This window comes from Martes martes, assembly GCF_963455335.1.
Source record: "Martes martes genome assembly, chromosome: 9".
Lineage (NCBI taxonomy): Eukaryota > Metazoa > Chordata > Mammalia > Carnivora > Mustelidae > Martes > Martes martes.
Window position 1 is genome coordinate 125050351 of NC_137896.1, and position 25059 is coordinate 125075409.

Sequence of the window (25059 nt, forward strand, 5' to 3'; positions counted from 1 at the left end):
GTTGAATAGAAGTGGTGATAATGGACATCCCTGCCGTGTTCCTGACCTTAGCGGAATAGCTCTCCATTGGGTTTGATATTTTTTTTCTCCATAGAGAATGATATTCACTGTGGGTTTTTCATACATGGCGTTGATGATATTGAGGTAGGTACCCTCTATCCCTACACTTCGAGGGGTTTTGATCAGGAAAGGATGCTGTACTTTGTCAAATGCTTTTTCAGCATCTATTGAGAGTATCATATGGTTCTTGTTCTTTCTTTTATTAATCTATTGTATCACATTGATTGATTTGCAGATGTTGAACCAACCTTGCAGCCCTGGAATAAATCCCACTTGGTTGTGGTGAATAATCCTTTTAATGTACTGTTAGATCCTATTGGCTAGTATCTTGGTAGAATTTTTGCATCTGTGTTCATCAAGGATATTGGTCTGTAATTCTCTTTTTTGGTGGGATCCTTGTCTTGTTTTGGGATCAAGGTAACGCTGGCCTCATAAAATGAGTTTGGGAGTTTTCCTTCCATTTCTATTTTTTGGAACAGTTTCAGGAGAATAGGAATTAATTCTTCTTTAAGTGTTTGGTAGAATTCCCCTGGGAAGCCATCTGGCCCTGGGCTCTTGTTTGGAGATTTTTGATGAATGCTTCAGTCTCCTTACTGGTTATGGGTCTGTTCAGGTTTTCAGTTTCTTCCTGGTTCAGTTGTGGTAGTTTATGTGTCTCTAGGAATGCATCCATTTCTTCCAGATTGTCAAATTTACTGGCGTATAGTTGCTCATAATATGTTCTTATAATTATTTGTATTTCTTCGGTGTTGGTTGTGATCTCTCCTCTTTCATTCATGATTTTATTTATTTGGGTCCTGTCTCTTATCTTTTTGATAAGTCTGGCCAGGGGTTTATCAATCTTATTAATTCTTTCAAAGAACCAGCTCCTAGTTTCGTTGATTTATTCTTTTTTTTTTTTTTTTTTTGGTTTCTATTTCATTGATTTCTGTTCTGATCTTTATGATTTCTCTTCTCCTGCTGGGTTTAGGCTTTCTTTGTTGTTCTTTCTCCAGCTCCTTTAGGTGTAAGGGTTAGGTTGTGTATTTGAGACCTTTCTTGTTTCTTGAGAAAGGCTTGTATCACTATATATTTTCCTCTCAGGACTGCCTTTGCTCTGTCCCACAGATTTTGAACTGTTGTGTATTCATTATCATTTGTTTCCATGAATTTTTTCAAATCGTCTTTAATTTTCTGGTTTACCCACTCATTCTTTAGAAGGATGCTCTTTAGTCTCCATGTATTTGGGGTTTTTTCTAAATTTCCTCTTGTAATTGAGTCTAGCTTCAGAGTATTGTGGTCTGAATATATGCAGGGAATGATTCCAATCTTTTGATACCAGTTGAGACCTGATTTGTGACCCAGGATGTGATCTATTCTGGAGAATGTTCCATGTGCACTAGAGAAGAATGTGTATTCTGTTACTTTGGGATGAAATGTTCTGAATATATCTGTGATGTCCATCCAGACCAGTGTGTCATTTAAGGCCTTTATTTCCTTGTTGATCTTTTGCTTGGATGATTTGTCCATTTCAGTGAGGGGAGTGTTAAAGTCCCCTACTATTATTGTATTATTGTCAATGTGTTTCTTTGATTTTGTTATTAATTGGTTTATATAGTTGGCTCCTCCCATGTTAGGGACATAGATATTTAAAATTCTTAGATCTTCTTGTTGGACAGACCCTTTGTGTATGATATAGTGTCCTTTCTCATCTCTTATTATATAGTCTTTGGCTTAAAATCTAATTTATCTGATGTAAGGATTGCCACCCCAGCTTTCTTTTGATGTCCATTAGCATGGTAAATCGTTTTCTACCCCCTCACTTTAAATCTGGAGGTTTTGGGGTGCCTGGGTGGCTCAGTGGTTTAAAGCCTCTGCCTTCAGCTCAGGTCATGATCCCAGGGTCCTGGGATCGAGCCCCATTGGGCTCTCTTCCCAGCAGGGAGCCTGCTTCTCCCTCTCTCTTTACCTGCCTCTCTGCCTACTCGTGATCTCTGTCTGTGAAATAAATAAAATCTTAAAAAAAATCTGGAGGTGTCTTTGGGTCTAAAATGAGTTTCTTGTAGGCAGCATATTGATGGGTTTTGTTTTTTTAACCATTCTGATACCCTGTGTCTTTTGATTGGGGAATTTAGCTCATTTACATTCAGAGTAACTATTGAGAGATATGAATTTAGTGTCATTGTATTGCCTGTAAGGTGACTATTACTGTATATTGTCTCTGTTCCTTTCTGGTCTACTACTTTTAGGGTCTCTCTTTGCTTTGAGGACCCCTTTCAATATTTCCTGTAGAGCTGGTTTGGTGTTTACAAATTCTTTTAGTTTTTGTTTGTCCTGGAATCTTTTTATCTCTCCTTCTATTTTCAATGATAGCTTAGCTGGATATAGTATTCTTGGCTGCATGTTTTTGTCGTTTAGTGCTCTGAATATATCATACCAGTTCTTTCTGGTCTGCCAGGTCTCTGTGGATAAGTCTGCTGCCAATCTAATATTTTTACCATTGTATGTTACAGACTTCTTGTCCTGGGCTGCTTTCAGGATTTTCTCTTTGTCACTAAGACTTGTAAATGTTACTATTAGATGACAGGGTGTGGGCCTATTCTTATTGATTTTCAGGGGGGTTCTCTGCACCTCCTGGATTTTGATGCTTGTTCCCTTTGCCATATTAGGGAAAGTCTCTACAATAATTCTCTCCAATATCCTTCTGCTCCCTTCTCTCTTTCTTCTTCTTCTGGAATCCCAATTATTCTAATGTTGTTTCATCTTATGGTATCACTTATCTCTCAAATTCTCCCCTCATGGTCCAGTAGTTGTTTGTCTCTCTTTTGCTCAGCTTCTTTATTCTCTGTCATTTGGTCTTCTTTATCACTAATTCTCTCTTCTGCCTCATTTATCCTAGCAGTAAGAGCCTCCATTTTTTATTGTACCTCCTTAATAGCTTTTTTGATTTCAACTTGGTTAGATTTTAGTTCTTTTATTTCTCCAGACAAGGTTTCTCTAATATTTTCCATACCTTTTTCGAGTCCAGCTAGCACCTTGAGAATCGTGATTCTGAACTCTAGATCTGACATATTACCAATGTCCATATTGATTAGGTCCCTAGCCTTCAGTACTGCCTCTTATTCTTTTTTTTTGTGGTGAGTTTTTCTGCCTTGTCATTTTATCTAGATAAGAATATATGAAGGAGTGAATAAAATACTAAAAGGGTGGCAAGGACCCCAGGAAAATGTGCTTTAACCAAATCAGAAGAGACCCCAAATCATGGGGGGAAGAAAGAGGGTAAAAAGAAGTTCAGAAAAAAAAAATAAAAAAAGAAAAAAATGAAGAAAAAAATTTAAAAAAGAAAATATATGTATTAGACTGGTGAATAGAACAGAGTCACCCACTTAATTTTGGGAGTATTTTGGTCTCTTAGAAGGAACTACCTCCCAAAATTTTAAAGAATGAAAAAATATATATATACACACACACACACGAAATAAGGTTAAACACAATGAAGGGATGGAATATGACTATAAAGATGAATTTTTTTTTAAATTTCTAAAAATGGAGTTGATAAGATAAGTTGGTTGGGAGAATAAAGAAAGAAACTAGAGAGAATTTGCTCAGGCTGGAGACTAGAACAAAGACCTGTGCTAGATTTAGGGTATATTTTGATCTATTAGAAGAAGTTTTATCCCAAATTTTTTTAGAAGAAAATACCCTATATGTATACAAAAAATAAAGTTAGATACAATGAAGGATAAAATATGAGTATAATAATGACGGTTCAAAAAAAATTTTTTTTAATGAAAGGTATTATTAAGATAAACTAGTTAAAAATGTTAGAAGAGGGAAGAGTAAAAGTTAAAAAAATTTTAGCTTAAGAAAAAAATTTAAAAAAATTAATTAACTTCATAAGACTAAGGAATCATGGGGAGAGTGCCATGAATTCCATGCTTTGCTTTCTCCTTCTCTGGAATTCTGCTGTTCTCCTTGATAAGTGAACTCAGTCTTGGATGGATTTCTTGGTGATCTTCTGGGGGAGGGGCCTGTTGTAGTGATTCTCAAGTGTCTTTGCCCGAGGTGGAATTGCACCACCCTTACCAGGGGCCAGGCTAAGTAATCTGCTCAGGTTTGCTTTCGGGAGCTTTTGTTCCCTGAACACTTTCTGTAGAGTTCTGGAGGACGGGAATGAAAACAGCGGCCTCCCAGTCTCTGGGCCAGAGGAGCTGGGAGCTCGGGGCCCCACTCCTCAGTGCGCCCTTGGAGAAAAGCGCTCAATCACTCCCATCTCCCTGGCCTCCAGCCACACTCTGAGCTCACCCAGCTTGTCACCAAGCGTCCCTGGCATACAGCCCCGCCTGGAGTCTCCAAACCCAGCAGATCACTGTGTTCTTCCACAGGGGTCTCCCTGGATCTTGTGGGATCCCTGTTCACAGAGCAGTGGCCTGATTGTGCCACAGATCAGAGTTTAAGGTAACCCTGAGTTGAGAGCTCACTCCTTGACTCTGTGTCTGTAGCCGGCTTCCCCGGTGTAATATCTGCGAGCTCTGTGACACTCAGACACCTGTGACCCCACAGGACCTGAGACCACGCTGTCCCTGCGTGGACTTCACCCTGGCTTAGCCTCTGGAGCAATGTCCCTCAGTGGAGCAGACTTAAAAGTTCTGATTTTGTGCTCCATTACTCCGCCGCTTGCTGGGAGCCGGCCCTTCCCTCCACGGTCTATCTTCCCGTCGCTTTGGATTCACTTTTCCACAGGTCCTACCTTTCCAGAAAGTGGTTGATTTTCTGTTTCTAGAATTGCTGCTCTTCTTCTCTTTGATCTCCTCTTGGATTTGTAGGTGTTCAGAATGGTTTGATAAACTATCTAGCTGATCTCCTGCTACCTGATGTCATCTCAGCCTGCTACTTCTCTGCCATCTTGACTCCTCCCTCTCAAAAATGATTTCTGTTTCCAATAGACTTCTCATTTTATTATTATTTTGCTGATTTTGATGAACTGCTCTTCTGTGTTTTCTTACAGTTCACTGAGTTTCCTTAAAATAATTATTTTGTATTTTTTATTGGACTAACATTTTTTTTGAGGTTGATTATTGGAAAATATTATTTCTGTGGTGGTGTTATACTTACTTAATTTTTAATTTTCCTTGAAGTTTGTATCATTGTATTCACATTTAAAGAAATTATCTACTTCTTCCAGTCTTCACTGACTGGCTTTGGGAAATACCTTCCATCATCCATATTCTTTTGATCCTGCAAAACCAGACTCAGGGCTGTCAGCTTCCCATTTGCTTTCTCTAGGACTGTGCCAAATGCTCAGATTGTGTGCTTTATCAAGTCCTGCGGAGTTGGGCTGGCTTTCTGCATGTGCTCAGTAGCTGTCTGCAAAGGCTCATTTTTGTTGCCGTAGGGCTTGTGCTCAGGGAGCTAGCCACAGGATGGTGGGGTGGGGTATGTGTGAGCTTGCCATGCATTTGGTCTGCCTGTGGACCAGCAGGAGGATCTGTTGGTGAGATATTCCCAATGGCTCATTGGCAGGCTTCCTGATGGAGTGTGCAACATGGTTAGTAGGATATATGTCTCTTTAATGCCTTCCAAGAGGCCTGGCTGCTCTTCTCCCAGACTCTTCCCACTCCAGCAGCATACCTCAGAATTCTGGGTGAAATGAGAAAGAATTGGGTCTCTTTTGTGGTGTCCCACATATCTGGGGAAGCTGGGCACTCACTCAGATGCTCTTACTTTCCCTTGTAGGAGAAGTCACAGGCTGAGATGATCTCTCTTGGCAATGAGCTGTGCCACTTTGGGGGAGGGGTGATGTGGGTGAAATGAAACTGTTCCTCTTACCCTCTTTAATGCATCAAATCTTGTATTATTTTTGCTTCAGCTATGTGCTGGAACCTCTCCACTGGACTCCCAGCCTTCCATAAAGGCACTCTAGTTCATGGGTGATTAAATCAGAACTTTTGGAGAGGAAGATGGTAGAAAACTATAAGTTCCACCATGTTGATGGTATCACTCTTCTCAGCCATTATTTCTTAGCACTTATATGCCAGACACTATTCTAAGCTCTGGAGCTGTCACAATGTAAGATAAAGTCCATGTAGAGTTTGACCGCTGGAATTGCATCAGTTCATTATTTGTAAAGTGGAGGTAAAAAGTGAATATGCCCAATTAAGTTGTGAATAGTAAATGCAATCATTTGAATAATGAGCTTAGACTAGTGCCAGGTATAACAGAATTTTCAATAAATGTCAGTTGTTTTTAATGGAGATCAGACACAGTGGAAAGTGGGTCTAATTCTTGTCTTGTTCGGAATTGCAGTGCTCTGACATGGGGAGGGCCTGCTGAAAAATCTAGGGGGAAGATAGAAGTTTGGAGTCCTGGATGACTTTTCTGGATTTAGGATTGAAAACAAAGCTGGACTACAGTGATGTCATGAAGGCAGTGGCAGGGCCTCCCAAAAAGCAAGTCCTAGAGGACATGTACCAAGTTTATCTACTTGGCCAACACATAGCTTCTCTGCTCTGCCTAGAGCTGCAGCCAGAGGTAAAGGATTTCATACTGTACAGCAAAGAATCTGTGAGGACCAAAAGCAATGCAGCACAAGTTACACTGTGCAGAGCACATTGTTATTTTAAATTCTGGTTTGCCTAAAATGGCTTACTGTCTTAGAAGCCTGTCTTAAGTTCCTATACATCAAGATGTGGTATTAGCTCCAATAGAAAATATGCAACTGACCCAAAGACAACATAGTTTAAGAAATGTAATATTTTATTTGCATCACATTTTAGAAAGCTGTTTTTTTGTTGAGGAATGGGGTAACTGCTACTGGACATTTTACTTTGCCTTGGGGATATAACTTTAGCAGTACGAGTTTATACCAGAATTGGGCTAATCTATTCAGATTCAGCATCTGTACTCCTTTAAGTGGAATTTAATATTACAACAGGAAATCTTTGCTGTTTTTCTATCATAAAGGAACATGACTAGACTGTACTGTATTATGTGCTCAAATTGACTCACCATCTCTGATGAGCTGTAGAAGAAATGGAAACAGATAATGAGTGAGTAAAGCAAGGGATGCTTGCGTGATCAATCTTGCATCTCACAAGTGTTATGGGCCATCAGCATGCATTTCAGCTATGCAGATAAGGTCTCAGATCTTTCTAGAGCTCTCTGGGAGATAGAGAAAGTGGTTTCCCTCTCTCAGGTTAGTTACAATGCTTAAATGAGATAATATGTGCAAAAATCCTGGCACCCAAGAGGTATTCAGTAAAAAGAGTTTACTCTCCTTCCTTATGTCCTGCTTTAGGAATTCAATTTTCTTCAGTATTTTAAAAAATCAATTAAAAATAAACCAATTAGTTTCTTATTCCTAGGTGGAGTGTCTAGCACGTAGAAAGTAATCAGTGGGAGTGTGTGGGGGATGAGTTGTTTGTGGTTCTTGGTGTGAAGGGGTTTCTTGTCCACCTCCCTTGGTGGGTTGAAGATTCAGCACAGTCTCTCAGCTCTTGAGTAGCACACACAGACAGGTTAAACTTGGCTGGTTAGGCTCTTTCCAGATAAGGCTCATGGGAGAGTTTTTCACATTTCAATATTTGAGCCATTTAATGAACATGATCTGTGTTTAAACCTACCTTTCAAATACCTGACCACATTCTATGTGCCTGGAACAGTTCCAGAGTTTAGAAATTTAGGGAAGAATTAGAACACATCCCCTATTCTTAGGTAGTCAGTAATTCAGTAGTAGAGAAAGTACTGCACACACACACGCACACACACACACACGCTTGCACGCACATACAAGTACTTGTGCATATATATACATATATGCTTGTGTCTGTGTGTATTTTGGGAGGTAGTGTCCTAAGGTAAGGGGCAACACTCAGAGATCCAAATTAGTGAACATGTTGACCATGTTTTAATGTCAAAATTAGAATCCATGGGCTGATAATACTATAGCTCCATAGAAAGTTAGAGGAATAATGCTTAAAGTTGGGGTAGTTCTGGGATTGAGGCTGCCTCCTTTAGTGGTAGTTCTTGTCCTCAATAAGTTTACAGTCTAGGTAGAGAGTCATGTGCGTATCCTTGGTTGAAAGCTCTGTGAGATGTGTCATTGAGGCAAAGGGAGGTCCTAAAGAGAGGTATGGCTGCTCTGAGCTATGGGAGACCAAGAAGAAAGGGGAGGTAGAGTTTGATGTTAGTGAGTATTGAAGGATCTAGGAGAAGAGGGAATGCTGAGTCTGGAAGGATGCTGGAAAAAGATCTGGCCACAATCTTGTCTAAACAGGGCTTTCCTAGATTTAAGACAATGAGGCCCACATCATTGGGGAGCCAGGTGCTTCTGTGGCCAAGGACTTTGCAGCTTGTCTGGCTGGACCTCAGAAACATCATTGAGAGCAGACATGCGGGATAGATTAGAAAACTGCTATGCTTGGGAAAGAAATGTAGATTTCAGAGACATGAAAATGAAAACATGCAAGCATTTGTAAAGGGAATGTGCCTATCATTGTTGTTTTATGTGCGTAGAGACCTCATGAGCAACCTGCAGGTATGGCTGGGGAAAACATGTCTTCAGAGGCCTTTCTCTCTCCCTTGCACAATGATAGCTTTCTCCTTGGGTGGCACCTGATGGTTGTCATATTTTCTTTTCTGAGATAGGAACTTCCTCTCATTGACTGTTAGCAGGAAGTGAACTGGTGGCCCACTAAACTAGGGCTTCATTGGGCTCTTGGAAGAAACCTTATGTGTGTATGTGGGGGTAGAGATGGTATTGCAAAGAGATCAAGGACCTGCGCTGGAGACTTATTGGTTGTTAATATTTGGAAAGTTACTTAATCTCTCTGAACCTTAGACTCTTCATCCATTAATGGAAATAATAATACCTGTCTTATAGAGTTCTTGAGAGGACTAAACATAGTAGTATGATGCTTGGCCCACACATGGTATTCAATAAATATCACCTGTTATTATAGCTGTTTTTTGGGGGCAGAAGCTAGTGTTATATGGGTACATTCTGACTGTAGTTAGAAAATATAATTTCTTGGGGGTGGGGGCACACAGTCATACACATTGCTGTCCATAGTGCTGAACTGTCATTGCACAGTTCATGGCTATAGCTCCTAACCCCAGGCCAACGCTGATGGCTGCTCAGACTCCCCCAGAAATTCTGAGCCAGACATGTGTAATGAAGAGTCCAAGATGGTAGAGAAGCAGACTGATAATAGCATTTGGATAAGTCACTGAGAAATTGCTTTGGACAGAAAGAGACATTTTAGTCTCTCTTAGAGATTTATATTACCAAAGAAAAAGTCCAAACTGATATGGCTCAAAATGCTGCTACAGGATGTTATGTGATAGAGGGCTGTGCATGTGTTATTGTGAATGATGAGTGTGGGTAGCTGGCAGGACCCTGGAGGAGTAGAGCTTGTTTAAGTATGGTATCTTTATCAATCGGGTTAAAACAACATTTTAATAGATATTTGAACATTTTGGCTCAATAAAATATTTGTAATTTGCACAATGTCACAGAAAAAATAAAACTATTACTTTATGATGTGCGTGGTTAATTTCATGTACTGTAGAGAATCAAAGCGTACTTTAGAGTGTAGTAAGTTTTTTTTGAGAATTGGAAGTTTTGAAAGACAGAAGGACCTTTCCTTGGTTATTCTGGTGATGATTCTGGGTGTATTGTTTTCTCTGAGCCCTTGTTCTCCATTTGCCCTATCTCCAAAGGCCAAGGTGCTGGAGCAGCTTGGCTAGCCTACCTCCTAATGTCGACCCATTAGTCAATTCATCCTTCCTTCCTTTCATCATTCATCCACCCATCCATCAATTAACCAATTGTCAAACATGTTATTGTTGAGTATCTATGTCTATTGCATATTATGTACTCTGGTGCTCTGTTGTGTGTTTTGTACTAATAGAGTAGCTTTTCTTTTTTTAAAAATTTTTTTTATTTTAAAGATTTTATTTATCCATTTCACAGACAGAGATCACAAGCAGGCAGAGAGGCAGGCAGAGAGAGAGGGAGAAGCAGGCTCCCCGCCGGGCAGAGAGCCTGACGCGGGGCTCGATCCCAGGACCCCAGGATCATGACCTGAGCCGGAGGCAGAGGCCCCAAACCACTGAGCCACCCAGGCGCCCCTAGAGTAGCTTTTCTAATCTACCTGTTGTCATGACAAGCCCTGACCTTTGACTTAGCCCTTTTAGAATCTGCTGCTGCTATATTTATTTCTTTGTCAGCAACATTTATTAGGCACTTACTATTAGCCAGATACTGTTCTAGGTCATGGGGATACAGAAATAAATACTGCTATCTAGTGTGTGAATTACTGAAATAGGTTTCTGATTGGTTCTTTTTGTGCTATTGACCCCTTGCAGTTCATTGCCAATACAGCCAGAGGTCCTTTTTAAACCTAAGTCATGTCATGTTATTTCTTAGCTCATAGTCTCCTGATAGCTTCCCATATCATTTAGGGAGGATAGTGGTAGAGGTAATAAAAGTTTGTATTCTCTCTTTATATTTTGAAGGTATAGCCTACAGGGGACTCACTGACAGATCAGACATTAAATATGACCAGAAGAGAGGAATCAGCAATATCTCCAAGGAATTTGTCCTTGGCAACTGCAAAGATAGAGTTACCAGTTGCTGAGTTGGAGGAGACTTACAGGAGCAGATTTGGAGATGAAAATTGCAAATCTGGTTTTGGACCTATTTTGATGTACTTATTTGGCATTTAATTGGAGATACGGAGCATGTAGTTGGAGATAGAGTTCTCCAGAGTTCAGGCTGGAGATACACATTTTGGAGTCATGAGCATATAAAGGGATTTACAGCCACAAGTTTATATGAGATTGCTAGTATAGGGAAAAGGCAAGTTCCTAGGACTGAGTTCTGGAGCAGTCATCATTTAGAAGGTGGGAAGATGAGGAGAATCTTGGGAAGGAGACTGAATAGGAAAAGATTAAGAATTTAGAAGTGAACCAGGTGGGTTGTGTCAAGAGGAAAATATATTTTAGTAAAGAGGGGGAGAGGGTGAGTTGAGGACTAAAAATTTGACTTCTGGAGATCATGGGAGATCTTGGTAAGAGCTTCTTTGATGCAATAATAGAATCAAAAGCCTGACTATGTTGTGTTCAAAAGAGATTAAGAAGAGAGGAAAGGAGACAGAGTAATGACAACTCTTTCAAAGTAACCTGAAATATGTCAGGGAATCTCATGATTTTCAAAGGGATACACATGAATAAACCATGAATAGCTTCACTATTGCTGTGTTCTAATATTTCCAAAAACTGCATTGGCCTAAAGAGAGATCTGCATTCATCAAAGCTAGCTCGGAAGGTGTTAAATCAGCCAAAGGCTGCACCACCTATAGCTTCCCTAGAAATACTCCAGGCTTGCTTTGTAGAGCCTCTTAATAATAGTATCAACCACAATAGTAGCAACAACTAATAATAATACATTAGAGTTCTCGCTGTGAAGCATTATACTGAGTGTGCATCATGGATTATCTTATTTAATGCTTAGAACCAAGTGAGGGTGGTATCTCTGTTATTGCTATCTTATAGACTTGGTGGTTTATAGGCAAAGATGTAGTCCTTTGGAATATTGGTGAGACTCTGAATTTTACTACTTTTAATACTTTACTACTTTACTCTGAATTTTACTACTTTTTGCATATAGGCTTTTTTTTCAGAACCCTGCCAAAGAGCAATGACTTGACACAATTTTTCAGAAGTGATAAAGGGAATAAGTAAAGGCCGTTTTCCCTAAGGGCCTATGGATTGAGACCTCACTCTTCCTTCCTACTTCACTTTTACTCAGAGTTCTTGGGAGTCAGGGATCATTTAAAAAAAAAAAAGATTTTATTAATTTGTTTATTTGAGAGAGAAAGAGAGAGAGAGAAGAGAAAGAGAGAAAGCAGAGAAGAGAAAAGGGAGAAAAAGAGAGAATCTTAAGCAGACTCTGCTGAGCCCAGCACGGGGCTCGATCTCACAACCATGAAATCACAACCTAAGCTGAAATCAAAGGTCAGATACTCAACCCACTGTGCCACCCAGATGCCATTTTTAATGGATGATGCTAGTCAATTAACAGATAGAGCATGCTATCTTCAGGGACTTTGTGTAGTTATGGAAGAGATCTGTCCTTCTTGTGGTCCATTTCCTCTTTGACTCCCCTCTCTGTTGCCTGTGGCTCTCCTTGCCCCTTGTAGAGTGAAGGGCTTGCTTCATTCAGAAGGAAGAAAAGTGCAAAGTGAGGTCACTGGTTCCTGCTAACTCTTAAGACCTTAACTTTCAGAAACATTTCAGAAATGTTTCCTAAACATTTACAAGAAGCAAGAGGTATTTTGATAGGCTTATAAACTTTATTTAGTTTTAACAAATACTGAAGTTACTGGTTTACTATACCAATAGGAATTACATGTTGTGCTATAAAGTCAAAGGCAAAAATAGTTCAGATAGCTACAGCTCTAATTAAGACTTCAGTGCATGGTGCAGTGTGGGGAAGGTAACACTGCACGGTCTATGGACTATTCTTGTAAAAACAGTTTAGCTACTCAAGTTCCATTTATTTAAAAGAACCTTTTATGGAAAACTTAGACAACATTGGATTCATTAACAACTATTGTAGGTTTCCATGCGTAGCAGATGGATCCATTGGAAGGACCGGATGAACAGATATGAATTGAGCATGACCCCCAGAAATTAGGAGTCTGTTTGAAACCTGTTAGCATTTTGTACAGTAGCTTTAATCTTTCTGTCTTTGGGTGGAATTAAGTGCTCATTTTTTCCTTTCTCTTCCTTACAACCCTTTTCTCTTTAGTTTGTAATGCACACACACACACACACACACACACACACACACACACACACACACATTCACACCATTTCATATTGTATTACCACGGTATAATTCTCTCTTTGCTCGTATTTCAATGCATGTTTTAGTTTGCTTGTGCTTTTCTGAATTGATGATGATGATGATGATGGATGAGACTATATCTTTATATATGTTTGTTTTTCTCCAGCTTTTTTGAAGTATATTGACAGATAAAAGTGAATGTATTTAAGGTATACGATGTGTTGATTTGATATACATATACATTGTGAAATGATTGCCCATAATCTCACTAACCTTTTCTTTTTATAGTAAGAACACTTAAAATTTACTCTCTTAGCAAATTTTAAGTGTGTGGTGACTATAGTTGCCACGCTGTACATTAAAACTCCAGATCTTTTTCATCTTCTGACTGAAAGTTCACTTTTACCAACCTCTATTTTTCCTATCCTTCAGCCCTGGCAACAACACTCTCTGGTTCTCAGTTTGACTTTTTTTTTTTTTTTTAATTTCTCATATAAATGAGATCATACAGCATTTTCTGTGTCTGCCCTCTTTCACTTAACACAATATCCTCCAGATCCACATATGTTGTCACAAATGGCAAGACTTTCTTATTTTTTATGGCTGTATAACATTCCATATGTATATATTCCATAATATATATGCATTTTCTTTGTCAAAAGTGTATCCACTGATGGACACCTAAGTTGTTTCCATATCTTGGCTATTGTGAATAATGCTATTACATTTTTTTTTTAAAGATTTTATTTATTTGACGGTGAAAGAGGAAATACAAGGGGGAATGGGAGAGAGAGAAGCAGGCCTCCCGCTGAGCAGGGAGGCCTATGCCGGGGCTTGATCCTGGGATCATTGACCTGAGCTGAAGGTACTTAACGACAGAGCCACCCAGGCGCCCCCTATTGCATGTTTTTTAACATTTCTCCGAATGACTGCCTCAGACTCCACATCCCCTGCTAACCAGCAGGATCAAGACCAGAAGGTAGGTAAGATATTTGAGGAGAGTTTTGTATACTTACTTTCATTCTGGAAAGTCTTTGGTGATCAAAACAATTGAAAGTGTCAAGGAAATAAATAAGCTCTGTTGTGACTTTAGTTTTCCATTATACAATTCTTAAGGGATTTTTTAGGAGTTGTAAGGTGCTTATTAGAAAATTATGAAATAAATATTATATTAGTGCCATTTTTAAATCTTTCATTCTCTTCTTTTTCCTCCTCTTTCTCCTCCTCCTCATTATTATTATTTGTTTTAGATACAGCTATCCCTTCCTTTTAGGTTACTTAGCAGACCCCTGACTGTAAAAGGTCTAGGAGGAAAGCTTCCTCAGAGTTGTAAATGTCTTTGCTCTTCCAGCACGAAGTGTCAGACGTCTTTTTTGGCTCTTAATATTGGTCAAACACATTTTCCAGTGCATTTCACAATTATCTGAAGCCCCTTCAAGTAAGGCCTGCCATTTTTTTGCATGTGTATCTACTCCCCCCAGCTCCCACTGAGAACGTGGATTTGAATCTTATCTCTGCCACTTCTTAGGTATCTGACCTTGGGCACATTGTTTAATATTTATGAAAATATGTTTCCTTATCTATAAACAGGAACGATGTCTAGCTCATACATTTGTGCCGATGAAATTGGACAAATTTGATATTAGAAATTCTCATTGTAGGGGAGCCTGGGTGGCTCAGTCGGTTAAGTGTCTGCCTTTGGCTCAGGTCATAATACTGGTGTCATGGGATTTAGCCCCATGTTGAACTCCCTGCTCAGTGGGGAGTTTCCTTGGCCCTCTCCTCTTCCCCTCCTTCCACCATTTATGTGCTCTCTTTCAAATAAATAATAAATAAAATCTTTAAAAAAAAAGAAATGTTCATTGTAAATTATACAGTTCTATTTAATATTAATATAAAATTATTATAGTAGTAGTAATAATAATTTAATTGGGAAAATATCCCCCTGTTGGGGACCAGAGTTTTCATATGATATAGCCTATATTAAGTGATATGGTAAAGTTAGCCACAATTTACGTGACCGTATTCTAAATTGGGCAATTAAATTGTTTCAGACTACTTGGGCCTATAAAGAACACTGCAGTTGGAGCACCTGGGTGGCTTAGTCACTTGAAGCTCCGATTCTTGATTTCGTTTCAGGTCATGATCAGGTTGTGAGGTCGAGCCCTGCGTCAAGCTCTGTGCTCAGCAGGGAGTCTGCTTGAGATTCTCTCTGTCCCTCTCCCTCTACCCCCCAAGCCTGCATGTGCTCTCTCTCTAAAATAAGTAAATCTTGAAAAAATAAAGAACACTGCAGTTATTATTCTTGTGCGTAGATTCTTTGTCTGTATTTCTGAATATCTCTTCGGAGTTGATTCCAGAAGGCCAGTCACCTTCTCATTGGGCTGCTGTTTTTCTGGGCTCCTGTCTTACTCGGCATTGCTGCTCTGCTCTTTGAAGAGTTCTTTCCCCTTGCTTTCTCTCTGGACTACAGAAGGACCTCCAGAAAGGCCTGGGTATGAGTGGGGTTGCAAAAAAGGCGAGCTTTGTGGTTGTTGGTTGGTTGGCAAAACGAGACTGATCATGCCCTGTTGTTCTGGAGGATCTTGGTGTGGGGAAAGGATAGTCTCTGTCTGGGGATGGACCAGCAAAGCAGAGAACAAGGACAGGGAGGGCACGTCAGATCAATGGGTGCATGTTCCTGCCGAGAGTTCTCATTGGGTCCCCAGGGCTCTCCCAGCTGGGCTTTATAAGATTACAGTTGAATTCACAACTTGATCTCTGCCAGAGAGAGCAGTTCTGTCTGCACCGCCCGGCTCAATGTTGTATCCAAAGTGAAGAGTGGGGGCAGCAACCCTCCAGGCTGTGAGCAGCTCTCCCTTTGACTGAATGGCCTGTGAAATGTTAGAGAAGACCTGAAACCCTCCTCCCTGGGCGGATATCACCTTCTTCTTTCAGATTTTATAAAGAACCTGATCCTCTTTGCATGAATGGAGCCAAATAAATGGGAGTCTCAGAGGAGGTCGATGGCTCCGCCATAGAAGTCCCACAGCGACGTCTGGTTTTGATGTATTGCTGATGGATACGATCATGCTCAGAGAGCGAGATCACTTTTGCCAGTTTGAAAGAAAGGTCATGTTTTTAATTTAACTTAATTTCCTACACCAAAGAGAATTTTCAATAGGATATTCGACTTTTGCACCTTTAATGAGACCAGATGCTCTGGGGCCTGCAGCAATGAAGAGAAAACAGATTTTCTAGTTTACACTTCCACTTCGTGCATTTTTTAAATTGGGCATATGTAGTTTCTTTAAGGATGCCATTCCTCATGGGTATTTCTCTCTTTTCTTCTCATTTTTTCTTCTCTTTCTCCCTCTCTCGATTTCTTTCTTCTTCTCCTCTCCTTTCCTCTCTTCTCTCTCCCCTCTCCTCCTCTCCTCTCCTTTCTTCCTTCCCTCCCTCCCCGCACCTTTTCCTCCTCCTTCTTAGGGTTACCTTTGCTTGAGCACATAACATGGGTGAAGCAATGTGCTTACAGCTTTGCATACTTACAATTAATTTCCATTTTATAGTTGAAGAGATGGAGACTCAGGAGGGTTAAATAAGGAGTATAGTATATATTGTGTAATGGAATGATAGGCTGAATAACATAGTCATTATAAGCTTAAATGATGAAACTAGATCATCTGGGTCCAAGTCCAGATTTGGTCATTTATTTTGGACTGACCTGGGAAAATTACTTAACCTTTGACTACTGGTCTGTGTTGATTTTCTCAAAATTACAAGTTTAATTTTATTTAATGTTGACAATTACATATATAAAAGGGCATATATACTGTTGATAGACTAATAAAATAAATGTCTGGTTACCTTTCAAACAGATTAGGAAGTAGGACATTGCCCATGCTTTTGAAGCCTTCCACGTGTCCCTCCCCATTGGCAACACTATTGTCACTAAACCCCAAAACTAACCATCATTTTAGATTTTGATTTTTTTGTTATTTTCTTGTTTTTATATATGTATGTAGACACACACACACACACACATACCCTATTCCTAAACAGTATATTCATTAGTTTTTGTACTTTATTAAACTGAGGAACACTGTAATGTGTTTGACTTGCTATGACTTGCTTTTTATGCTTTTAACTGTATTTATGAAATTCAACCATATAGTTATAGTTCACTTATTTTCAGTACTAAATGGCATGCTACTTTATCTCTGTTTATCTAGTCATTCTTTTCCCAGTGGACATTTGGGTCATTGCAGCATTTTGATATTACAAATTATTCTGTTATGCACATTGTTAGACTTTTCTGCTGGGGTCCATCTGCTGAAGTTTCTCTAGGGTATATATTCCTAAGAATGGGGTGGTCCTAGTTATGTGTGTTCAACTTTATGCCCAAGGGTTTTCTAAATTTGTGGTAGCCTATTTACTGTCTGATTTGTAGAGAGTTTCTTTTTTTTCCACATCTTCACCAACACTTGGTATTGTCAGATCTTAAGTCTTTTGCCAATATGGTGAGAGTTAAATATATCTTATTGATGTTTTAACTGACAACTTTCATTTCTAACTAAATGAGCAACTTTACATATGTTTATAGTTATTTGAAATTCCTCTTAGGTAATGTCCCTATTTGTTTTTCCCTTTTTTTTGTCCATTTCTCCTCTTACATTTTCATCTTCCCCGTGTATTAAATAGGGGAACTATTTTGGAAGCCCTCTACTGCCTTTATAGTTATAGGCTCTGTGATTCAAAGTCTGATATTTTTTTTTTTTTAAGATTTTATTTATTTATTTATTTGACAGACAAAGATCACGAGTAGGCAGAGAGGCAGGCAGAGAGAGAGAGGAGGAAGCAGGCTCCCGCTGAGCAGAGAGCCCGATGCGGGGCTCGATCCCAGGACCCTGGGATCATGACCTGAGCCGAAGGCAGAGGCTTTAACCCACTGAGCCACCCAGGCGCCCCCAAAGTCTGATATTTTTATACTGCTAACTCTCTGCTTTCACATGTTGTATTCCTTTATTATTTCTTCAAAATATGCTGCATGTCTTAGGGATTTATGCCAGCTCATGGCCCTCTTAGGTCAAGGACACTATAGAAAAGTCTCCCATAGAACAGCCCAAGAGAGTTTTCTGGCTTTCATTATTTTTAAATTCTTGTTGACTATTAAAAATAAGATCTCTTTTTCTCTCATTTCTATTCCCTCCAATATTTATAAGTTAGACACATATTTATGATTGGCCAGAATCCAGATTTTTCTGTCAAAGATGCCATGGGGTTTCCTCTCTGTTCTCTTTTTCTGCTGTTCCTCTTTGGTGGTAGAATCAAGAAAAAAATTTAAAGCTTAGGAGATATAAATTCACCCTGTTTCTGCGAAGTTAAATACATGATCATAGTTTATTTTTAGGATAATTTATTGTATGCCTCTTCATTGCTCTTTTTCTAACTCATGTTTTCCTTCAGGTTTCAAAAGCAACAACAAATCAAAACAAAACAAAATTCCCCCAAACCAATGAACCAACTAACCAATGAAAACCCAAGCCTAAACCACCACAAAAGAACCCCAACACATATTATCAAATATAATATTACCCTTTGATTTAGATCAAAAATCACATAGGAGCAACTAAAATTTTTTGTGCTATTGCCAACATCTGCTCCTGCCTCACCTTACTTTTACCAGATCAGGGATCTCCGGACCAAACAAAAATGGGATGATGGCAAGGTGGTATAACAGGAAGTTCCCCACTCATATCCTCCAACAGCAACAACAATCTGGCAGCCATTAATGGGCAAAAGTTTGTGGGAGCTTTGGAATCTAGGTAGTATGTTGTGAAACCCCAGTGGAGCCCAAGACCAAGGAGGGCCATTTAGAGGAGGGAGCCACACACACTCATGTTGTAGGCTTGCCAACTCTGGTCCTAATTATAGACTCAGAAACAGCCCCATCCCCCTGCGGACTTGGCAACAGCCCTATTTGTCCTTGATCCTGCCAAGGCCATCTGCCAGAACTATCTGCCAAGAGAACTGGGAAGATCCACACCCCTCTATGCCTTGGGTAGCAGGCCAACTGACCTGTCTTGGCTGTGGACCCTGAAGCAGCCCGTGACCTAGCTCTAGCCCCTCTCAGTCATGGTCTGAGATTAACCCTGCCTACCCAGAGACCCACTGGGAGATGTATTCCTGTGTCCCTAGAGGCAGACCTACAGACCTTGGTCCTGACTATAGATCCTGAAGCAGTTCTGTGACTTCATTTGAGCCGTACCCTCTTATAGTCTGGGGCCAGTTCTGCCCACCCAGAGGCTTGCCCTGTGATGAAATAGGAGCCCTCCCAGGAACATGGTAAGAACCATACCTTTCTGCATACCTGGTAACAGGCTCTCTGTCTGTGGACCCAACTGTAGATGCTGAGGTAGACCCTTGTCCCAGTGCCAGCCTCACTGACCAAGTCATAGAGGCAGTCCTGTCTTCCTAGGGATCAGGCAGTATCCATTGCCACCTAAGCTCCTAGTAACAGGTCTGCTAACTGTGGACCCAGCAGCAGCCACATGACCTGGCTCCAACCCTACTCAACTGCAATTCCAGAGACCTTCCCAACACCCAGAGATCTAGCAAGACATCTTACCTGCCAAAACTATTCTGTAAAGGCTGGAAGAGGTATTTGCTCCTTCAAATGCCAGAGACACCAATGCAAGGCTATATTGATCATGAAAAATCAGGTAAACATGACACCATCAAAGGAAACTAATAAAACTTTAGTAACCAACCACAAAGAAATGGAACTCTACAAGTTGCCTGGCAAAGAATTCAAAATAATAATCTTACAGAAACTCAACAAGATGCAAGAGGACACAGGCGACCAAACAAAATCAAGAAAACAGTATATGAGCAACATGAGAAATTTCATAAATGGAAACAAAAAAAAATCTTCAAGAAAACAATATATGAGCAACATGAGAAATTTGATAAGTGGAAACCATAAAAAAACAAATTCTGAAACTGAAGAATACATGATTGAACTGAAAAACTCAGTGACGAGCTTTGACAATAGGCTGTGATTATGCAGATGAAAAAATAACTAAATTGAAGATACATCATTTGAAATTAGCATGGTGATGATAGTCAATACTCTGTTGCTATTTGAGATATCCTGAGAATAGATCTTCAGTGTTCTTACCATGAACAAAACATGGTAACTATATGAAGTGATGGGTATGTTAATTTGCCTATTTGTGGTAATCATGTCATAATGTGTACATCTATTAACATCACATTGTACATATATACATTTTCTGTTTGTCAATTGTACCTTAATAAAGCTTGCAAGGGAGGAAAATGTGAGGCAGTGGGAAATCAGAAGGTCCAAGTTGTGGCCACAAATTAGGCATCCAACATTGCTCTAATGTCAGAGGCTCAACTCGTTTTTTAAAAAATTATTTTTATTAACATGCAATATATTATTTACCCCAAGGATACAGGTCTGTGAATCATCAGGTTTACACACTTCACAGCACTCACCGTATCACATACCCTCCCCAGTGTCCATAACCCAACCACCTTCTCCATACCCAGAGGCTCAACTCAATATAAAATTGCCAAGTAGCTATGATAAGAACTTTTGCATCACGGGTAGTGAGTAATGACTGATCAAGGATGGTGGTGGTGGCTGTATAAGTCTCTTGAAAGCACATTGCCTTTGTGTAGTTTCTGTCCTTCATCAGAGAAGTCTGTGGTGTGGTCTTATCTCTGTGTTCTGCAGGCCTCAGAACAGAGCTCAGGATCGGGTCAGTGAATTGAGCCCAATCTTTACAAGACTGGATTATTAAGCTCTCTCTCCAAAGAGGCATGTGAATATACTGAAAGTGGAAACACTTGGCTTTCATATGGAAGTTTTAAGAGATGGTTTAAATGATTTTGGAACCAGTAGCCTCTATTGCTACAGGGCTGACCAGGCTAGAGCTGGGATAGGCAGGGAGTATGTGTGAGCTTGTTGAAGACAGTAAACTAGAATGAAGAGCACACACAAGTTTCTTTAACTTCATAGTTTAAAAATCCCTGGGAATTCTGTTGGATCCTCTCAAAGCTGGAAATAGAAGAGTTTGGAGGCCCAGTGTACTTCTTATCTGGGGCAGCGGATTCCTATGCATTTTGATTCCAGGTAAAATATTATTTTAACAAAGGTGTATTAGTCTGGGATCTCCAGAGGAACAGGCACAATAGAAAAAAAAGTACACACACACACACACACACATACACACCATACATACATATATGGATACATACACAGATATAGACATACATACACATTCACATGTATGTGTATGTGTATATGTATATGTGTTTATTTATGTGTATACATATTTATATATAAAGAGATTTATTATAAGGAATTGGCTCAAGTGATTTTGGAGGCTAAGGAGTCCCAAGACCTTTAGTCAGTAATTTGGATATCCAGGAGGTTGAGTCTGAAAGCAGCAGAAGACATTGATGTCCCAGCTCAAGGACAAGCAGAAAAAGAATTCTCTTTTACTCTTTTTTGTTCCATTCAGGCCTTCAGCAGATTGGATGAGACCCATCAATGTTGACAAGGTCAATCTGTTTTACTAAGTCTACTGATTCAAATGTTCATCTCATCCAGAAATACCCTCACAGATGTACCTTGAATAATGTTTAACAAATACCTGGGCACCCTATGACCTCATCAAGTTGACATATAAAATTAACCACCAGAAATGGGTTACAATATTTAAAAGTAGGAAAAAGTGAAAATCTTTATAGCCTAGAAGGTGGTAGTGATGGTTGTGGGGATGTTATGTAAATTGTGACAGAGGCCTTGTTGGTCAATTTTCCCAACCATGCACAGTCTTATCCTCTAATTGTTTATCCTCTAATTGTTGAGAGGTCTTTGCATGACATTATATATTAACACTAAGTGTTTTAAGAAAATATCCTCATGCAATCTCTGTAATTCTCTAAGACTTAATTGATTCCTCCCTTGGCTAGCTGTTGCTGCTAGTCCTGTAAATCCTAATCCAGTCTCAGCACTGAGTCCCATGATCCTTTGCTACACTGCACCAGGGAGTCTGACCTTCTTGCCTGTTTCCTCTGGTCTCTTGGAAAAGTCAAGTTGGATTATTTTGGCTAACTTATTTGGCTAGGATTGGTTTTTGGTTTTGTGTATATTTTAAGTCATTACCTCTGAAACTTAAGCCAGTATCACCTGGAGAGATTTTTATTTATTTTTTTTATTTTTTTAAAGATTTTGTTTATTTATTTGAGAAAGAGATAAAGAAAGAGGGAGAGAAGGAGCAGGGGGTAGGAGAAGCAGACTCCCTGCTGAGCAGGGAGCCAATGTGGGGCTCAATTCCAGAACCCTGAGATCATGACCTGAGCCAAAGGCAGATGCTTAACCAACTGAGCCACCTAGACACCTCCCCTGCCCCTGGAGAGCTTTTATTTATTTATTTATTTTAAAGATTTTATTTATTTATTTGACAGAGATCACAAGTAGGCAGAGAGGCAGGCAGAGAGAGAGGAGGAAGCAGGCTCCCTGCGGAGCAGAGAGCCCGATGCAGGGCTCGATCCAAGGACCCTGGGATCATGACCTGAGCTGGAGGCAGAGGCTTTAACCCACTGAGCCACCCAGGTGCCCCGGAGAGCTTTTTAATATACAGATTACTGAGCCCTATTCCCAGATAGTCAGTCTGGGGAGAAGTTTAGGAGGTTAGAGAGTTTACATTTCTAACAAGATACCAAGTGTTGATGATGTTGCTTCTTTGAGGACCTTAGAGTAGTGCTATTCTATATGGTACTCTCAAATCTGTTTACATTTAGTATAGCTTTTTTATAATTGGCTTTTTTATTGTTGTCATGTGGTTTCAACATAAATAATATATTATTTGAATGACTTTTAACCATTGGTTATTTCTCACTAAGTTATTGGCTCTTTGAAGACCAGCTCTTAGTCAGATTTGGATACATCTTAAGGTAGGTTCACAACATGCTCAGGAGGTATATGTTGATTGAATAGAAAGGAAGAAAGAAATGGCTCAGTTGACATATTAAATATCTCATAAAGGGTTAGTGTCCTAAATCTATAAAGAACTTACCAAACTCAACACCTGAAAGACAAATAATCCAGTTAGGAAATGGGGAGAAGACATGAATAGACACTTTTCCAAAGAAGACATCCAGATGGCTAAGAGACACATGAAAAGATGCTCAAGATCACTCATCATCAGGGAAATACAAATCAAAACCACGAAGAGATATCACCTCACACCTGTCAGAATGGCTACAATTAACACAAGAAACAACAGGTGTTGGTGAGGATGTGGAAAAGGAGAACCCTCTTGCACTGCTGGTGGGAATGCAAACTGGTGCAGCCATTCTGGAGAACAGTATGGAGCTTCCCCAAAAAGCTAAAGATATTTACCCTGTGATCCAGAAATTACACTACTAGGTATTTTATCCCAAAGGATAAAAAATACAGATTTGAAGGGGTACATGTGCCCCAATGTTTATAGCAGCATTATCAACAATAGCCAAACCAAGGAGAGAGCCCAAATGTCCATTAACTGATGAATGGACAAAGAAGATGTGGTATGTATGTATGTGTGTGTATGTGCATGTGTAGTGTGTGTTCATATATATATATGTGTGTGTGTGTCTATATATATAGTGGAATATTATTCAGCCATCAAAATGAAATCTTACCATTTACAATGATGTGGATGGAACTATTATGCTAAGTGAAATAAGTCATCCAGTGAAAGATAAATACCTTATAATCTCACTAATATGTGGAATTTAAGAAAGAAAACAGATGAACATATGGGAAAAGGGAAAAGAAAAAAAGGAGCAAGGGAAACAAGCCATAAGTGACTCCTAATGAGAGAGAACAAACTGAGGATTGATTGAAAATGGTGGGTGGGGGATGGCTTAGACGGGCGATGGGTATTAAAGAGGGTGCTCATTGCATGCAACTGAGTCATATGCAAGTAACGAATCACTGAATTCTACAGAAACCAATATTGCACCGTATGTTAACTAACAAAATTTAAATTAAAAAAAAAAAAAGAAAAGAAAAACGCTCAGTTGATGGAGGTTCATAGCATTCAGGGCCCTGGGCTCACCCCTTATACCCTTATGCCACGTTTCATCCAAACACTGGAAACTGTGATCTCTCTCACTTCCTGCAGCAACTCACTGGCAGCCTTGAGACCACCCTGCCTCAGGCTGAGAAGTGAGAAATTCTGAAATCAATCGAACACTGTAAATTTTCACAGCAGTTCAGCTGAAAGCTGTTGGGCACAGATGTTTCTGTAATTGTGATATGCTGGGAACATTCTCTGGGCTCCAAGCACAAGGGCCTCAGCCTCATTCTTCCACCTGGGTGCCTCAGTGGGCAAGTCTCCCTGTCTCGAGCCTGTAATGGGAACCAGGTGGCAGCATGTGTCTGTTTGAAAAGAGCTGAGCAAGATTCATGTCCCAGTCGCAGTCACTCCTTCCCTCATGCCCCAGCTCAGGCCTCAGGGAGCTGGCTTTGGGGTTGGTGGCCCCAGCTCACTCCAGAGTGGGGTGATTTTCAGGCCCTTGTTCAGGATGGAGATGGGCTCTCATGTTTGTTGTTGGGTGGAGCCGTCGAGACTTTCCAGCAGCTCTCTGATAGGCTCCAAGAAAAGAGTCGGCATTTTCTGATTGAATAAGACTATTTCAAAGACAGAATATAACGATTCCAAATGACCTCCATGTGGTCAAGGTTGCTACCATCATTTCAAAATCCGCAGGACAATCTTGAAAGTTGTGACATATTTCTTCCAGACTGAATTTGCTTTTAGTGTATAATAGTCCCGCCTTTAGGGAGAGATAGTGCTCGTTTGCTTCAGGGTTCTCCCTGCTTGTGGAAACATGGGGAAGGCTATGAATAGCGTAGGGGAAATATCTGCCACTGTTTGAAAACTGACCAAAGTTCAGTGAACTGGGAAGATTTTTCACAAATATTTCCAGTCACGAAAACTTTAACCTGTATGTACTCTAGCCAGAGAAGTAAAGAGGACAGGGGATGAAGGATATTTAACTTCAGACCTAGGAAGAAGAAAGTGTGTGCCATTGGACATTTCCTGGGAGTAGTTAAGTGTGCTGCCCTGGTGACTCAGGCCGAGTGACTGTCGTCGTGTCCA